The sequence below is a fragment of the Tamandua tetradactyla genome, chromosome 22 (genome assembly GCF_023851605.1).
Source record: "Tamandua tetradactyla isolate mTamTet1 chromosome 22, mTamTet1.pri, whole genome shotgun sequence".
Taxonomy (NCBI): Eukaryota; Metazoa; Chordata; class Mammalia; order Pilosa; family Myrmecophagidae; genus Tamandua; species Tamandua tetradactyla.
The window spans coordinates 35,009,712-35,015,593 of NC_135348.1; the positions used below are offsets into that span (position 1 = coordinate 35,009,712).

General features: G+C 36.6%; 1 pseudogene; it reads right to left on the reverse strand.

Moving 5' to 3' along the window:
• Window positions 1-1,263: 1,263 nt before the first annotated feature.
• LOC143666132 (mitochondrial import receptor subunit TOM6 homolog pseudogene) lies at window positions 1,264-1,554 on the reverse strand (annotated as a pseudogene).
• Between the last annotated feature and the right edge of the window lie 4,328 nt (window positions 1,555-5,882).

Genomic DNA, 5,882 nt, shown 5'->3' on the forward strand with positions numbered 1-5,882 from the left:
GATTTGACTCTGCATTCAGTTGATTGCAACTATGGCTGATTGCCTCATTTGCTTAGGGGAGTTTCCTCATACAATCAGGTAGAGGTCTTAAAATTCATATTTGCCAATCCCTATGGTCCTGGGAGCCAATTCATGTAATTAAAACTCTTAAAAAATCTATCTGTCTAGCTAGCTAGCTAGCTATCTCACTATCTGTCTATGTATCTACTTTTTGGTCTGTTTCTTGGGAGAACCCCGACTAATATACCTATTTTGGAAACAGTTTTGTATTTGGATAAAATGATAAACCAATGGAAGGTTTAAGTGGGGTTGGAAAAGGAGAGATTTGGAAGTGATAATATGGTCCAAACTAAATTCCTAAAAAATTTTGAGTTTCTGCATTGTGAATGGAATTTAGTGAACAAAAATGGACAGAGGAAAAAAATTAGAAGAGTATTGCACAAGTTAGTGAATGAATTTAAGTGGCAAAGAAGTGATCCAAAAGGATATATTTTGAAAGAAGAGATAATAGGATTGACTGTTGTATTGAATGTGAAGTGTGAAGGAAAGATAGTGAAGACAACTTGCATGTATTTTAATTGAGACACTATGTTAATGGTGGTTTTACCACCTGAGATGAGAAAGAAGCAGAGAGCAATAGGTGCTGGGTAAATTTTTCAAGACCTTGGTTTGGCCATGTTAAGTTTGGTTTGCATTTTAAACCTCCAAATGAAAATGTTGAGGAAGCTGTCTGTAGACCTAGGAATATATGAAAAGATATATTCTCCCTGTTGTGCATTCCCAACCTCACAGTGCCTAGTTGATTGTATATGGTCAATGAATATTTGCTGAGTAAATGAATGAATGAAGCATCTACTTCCCTCACTCTTGATTTTTATTCTTCATGTAGTCTTCTAATTCATTCTTTCATTATTAATTAGCTTCCAAGTTTGTTCTAGATGAGAGAGGATAATAACATAAATAGGAAATGAGCATTTCACGTTCTGAAACCTTCTTAAATAGATTATTTTTTCTTTGTGTGCAGTCTTAACATCAAATGTTTGTAAAATACCACTAGGTTATTCCTCAGAACGGGAGCGAAGACCACCCCCTGTAGAAACTTAGGAACTATATACAGAACTTTACAAAACAGAGGGTAACTCTTTTGCTGAAGCTTAACTGCTGACCAGTGAATGACATTCTGAGTGGACTCAAGAAAAAGAAAACGGGACAGGGAAGGAAAGGTGCCCATCTAAGCCAAACTTTAGTTGCCACAGAAGCTGATCACAGAATTGGAAGCTGTTTCTGGACGGCTCCTGGAGCACAGCATGCGGGTTCCATGTGTTTTGCTAGACCCCCCACCTGGGGTGCCACTAGGTCAGTGTCACTGAAGTTCCTGGCCAGCCAAACTCCTGCAGCAAAAAGTCCCAAAATGAGAATCAAGTTCCTCCGGAAATCATTCCTATCACTGGCAAAGTGGTAGACGCCCCTATGCCATTCTGCTACATTGTCCAGGATTTCAGGAGCTTCATTTGCTGAGCCAGCAATACCCACGTGGATGCTGCTGGAAGCCATAGTACCACCTTTGGGCTCTGCATAGGCCAAGCAACTTAAATAGACAGTTAAAGGGAGATGCTTTGTGTAAATTGAGACAGGATTTTTATTTATAAAAGTCTATGGAATCACTAAGAAATTTGAGTTTTTGCAACTATCCATCTCAGCTTAGATGCTTACTATGACAGACTGTACCTATGATAAATGCACATATTAACTTGTGTGCTTGTACATTTCTTCACTGATTATGGCATATAATTACTGAGTCTTTATTTTGTCCCATGCAGTCTGCTAGGTATTTTAGATATTCACTCGGAAAGGCAATGTCCTTGCCTTGTGGACCAGTGCTCTTGCCTAGCCATACTCCAGAAATGGCAACCAACACTTCAGATTTAAGATAACAGCAAACATACAAAGGATCATAAAACATGGTGCTCTATAGATTTCCTGGAAAAGTTAGGAAATATTTTGTAATATTTTACATGAAAGTAGTAGCAGAAGGTGAGAACTGGTAGCCCAGTCAAGAAGAACAGTATATGATCTAATTGGCACATTCTAAAAAATAAATTGTGGCAATATTTTTAAAGATGGACTGAACAGTTGAGGAATAAAGAAAAAGGGTAGAGGCACTGCAAAACAGATATAAGGACATTATTGAATAATCTCAGTGAGCCGCCTGAACTGAGGCAGAGACAGTTAGGGTCAAGGGTGACTTCCAGGTTTTAGGCATAGAATTCTTGGGATGGATAAGACCATTGACCTGGTGGTGCTGAGGGGATGGAGGGGCTGAGGGGTCAGTGGAGACTCGGACACTGTGACTAGATTCTGGCGTCAAATTGGCCAAATGAGTTTGCCCAGTTGTCTGGTCAGGCAAGCACTGGCCTGACCGTTGCTGCAAGGAGATTTCATGGCTCGTTGATAAACTGGAAGGCTGGTGTATTAAATCATCAATCAGTTGATTGCATCTGTGGCTGATAACATCTGTGATCAAGTAAAGCATGTCTCCCACAATGAGATAATCCAATCAGTTGAAGGCTTTTAAGGAAAGAGAAAGACTCTTTCACTGCATCTTCAGCCAGCAAACCTCTCATATGGAATTCATCCAAACCCTTCATTGGAGCTGCCAGCTTCACAACCTGCCTATGGATTTTGGACTCTTCCATTCCCATGGTTGTGTGAGACACTTTATAAATCTTGTATTTATAGACCTCAACTGTTGGTTCCTTTTCCCTGAGAACGCTGATTAACACAGACACCAAAGCAGAAATGCCTAATAAGATAGGCAGATCTAGAAAAAGGTAGAAATTCAATGATAGACCTATAAAGCAGTATTATATAAGTGATAGTTTAGCATATGAGAATGAATATGATCATATCATGACAGTGAAGGGAAAATAGAGCCAAAGGCCAAGTGTAATTAAAGATAATATTTATAGTTAGATAGGAGAAGAAGAGCATAAATTAAAAATTAAGTAGACAGACAGAAATAAATTATTGGAGAAAACCAAGAGAGAAGAGATGAATTAATAGAGCCTGATGACAAAATGTAGTTTAAAAAAGTGTAACATTTCAATAGATTTTGATTTGGTGATGCAAGATGAAGAAAAAAATACATTGATTCTTCTGCTAGCCTTCTGAACAATGTCCAAAGTTTTGCTAGGATATTGTGAAGATTTTTGAACAGTGTAATTTAGGAGAAAGCTCTTTGGGGAAGTTTCAAAAGAGAGTTAAAATACTTAATGATCTGGCACAGGAACAGAATATTAAAGAAAGCGGAGATCTTCAGTTCATAGAAAGAATGATGCACGTAGTTCCCGAAGTAGTCCTTACTTGTATGAAGGGCTTTTACACAGAATCTTCTCTGAAACACACCCTTGGGAGATAAGAAGCTGAGACCAGAATATTTCATTAAGAGATACTGTATCCTAATTAGGAAGAATAAATCAAGTTTTTGATAAATGAAGTGAAATACATAACTAGTGAAGTCCTAAGATAATAAAGTAATTTATTTTTTGTGATTTGTATGTGTGTGTGTACATGCACATGCATGCATGCATGAATGTATTTGAACTTGTTTGAAGTGGAGAGGGATACAAGTGATGCTATATAGGCACATATTATAGTACCTAAGGAAAGATTAAAGTTTACTTGAGGGAAATAATACCCACTGAAATAATTTTGGAGGTTTTCTTTTTGAAAAAAAAATATATTTTTTGTTTGCAGACTATTTGGATGTAACATTTTATAGAGAGTAAACAGTTTTCCTGTTAATAAGGAAGTAATGCTATGTCACTTTTATTTCCTTTGAATTTCAAACGTCGATGAAGTTTCACCTTTCTAGAATGAGTATAGTGAGCGTTATAGATTTGCTTTTCATCTTTAATAGCTTTTGAATCTGAAAGGGACTCTAAGAGCTGAAATAATTATTTGATATTTATTAGACACTGTAACATCTATACTCTGGGAGCATATGAAGGTTGAAACTATAATTCAGTAACAAAAGTAACTATAAACCTGATGATTTTTTTTGTAATCCAAGAAAATAATGGAAGCCTAAATTATCCTGATGTTTCCAAGTTTTATAATGCATTTTTTAGTGATCCCATTAATATAAGAATGGCAAAACATCATCTGCTTAGCTGTATATAAAAACTATCCAGTCCTAAATATTGTATTTTAGGAATATATAATCGACCTTTCATGACTAATGGTTTGTGATTTATTATTTTATCTCCCTTCCATAAAAATGGGCTGTGGAAGAGTGACAGATACTTAAAAGGAGTTGAGGGTCTCCTTTCTGGCCAAATTTATGATGGTCTTTGCAGTGCTTCCAAGAAAGAAAAGAACAGCTTCAAGGATGGTCATCTTGGACATAAATTTAGCCATTATTGATTATACTGTACTCTAGGTGAAGTAACTAATCCTTCAACTGATGGCAAATGGAAGTAAAATCTTCTGATTATTTCAGTTTGAATTTTAAAAGGCATGCAATCAAGCTTAAACTTAGCCAGCTAAAAATAAAATAATGGAAAAAGGTGTTGTCAGCTAACTCAACAAAAATAGAAATGTTTTCATTACTTCAAAAATAATGAAAATATATTTTCGTAAAGAAGAAATCAACACTCCATTTCCCAGCATTATTTTGGAAATATCATAGAATGATAATGTAGGAAAACCAGATGGGAAACACAAGAAATAAAAACTAGACTTTCAAAATACTTCGGTATTAGATAGATTGGAACCTGTAAACTAACTGCATGCTTTATAAACATTTATTATTGATTACACAAACATTTAGCACAGAATCTTTTTTGCATTGTCTCACATGGAAAAAAGTTAAGCTATATCTCTATATTTATATATACATGTACACTAATATACTATAATATAATATAGTGTTGTATAACATAGTGTAGTATAGTATAATGTAATATAATATATCACAAAACAATGCAATGCAATGCAGTAAAATATAATGTATATGCTTTCAACATATTGCCTTAATTTGCCAGGGCTGCTGTGACAAATACCACGGATTGGTTGACTTAAACAACAGGAATTGTCTATCTCATAGTTTTGGAGGCTAGAAATGCAAAACCAAGGTACTACTGGTCATGCTTTCTCTGAGGGGCATAGCGTTGTTGTGATGGCTTGCTGGCAATCAGTCTCTGCCTCTGGCATATCTTGCTCCGTTTGTCTCCATCTGTGGCTTCTACTTACTCGTCCAAATTTCCTTTGCTTATAAGGACTCCAATCATATTGGATTAAGATCCACCCTACTTCATTTTTAATTCAATTTCATAAGATCTTTGGAGATCCCATTTCCAAATGCATTCACACCCACATGACAGGTTGTTCTAGTTTGCTAGCTGAAGCAATGCAATATACCAGAAAAGGAATGGCTTTTAAAAAAGGGAATTTAATAAGTTGCTAGTTTACAGTTCTAAGGCTGATAAAATGTCCCAATTACAACAAGTCTATAGAAATGTCCAATCAAAGGCATCCAGAAAAAGATACCTTGGTTCAAGAAGGCCAATGAAGTTCAGGGTTTCTCTCTCAAGTGAGAAGGCAGATGGTAAACACAGTCACAGATTTCTCTCGGCTGGAAGGGCACATGGCGAGCAAGGCATCATCTGCTAGCATTTTCTCTTGGCTTCCTGTTTCATGAAGCTCCCCAGGAGGCATTTTCCTTCTTCATGTCCAAAGGTCACTGGCTCATGGACTCTCTGCTGCGTGGTGCTGCAGCATTCGCTGCTCTCTCCGAATTTCCTTCGTTCTCCAAAATTTTTCCTCTTTTATAGGACTCCAGAAGCTTCTCAAGACCCACCCAAATGGATGAAGACATGTCA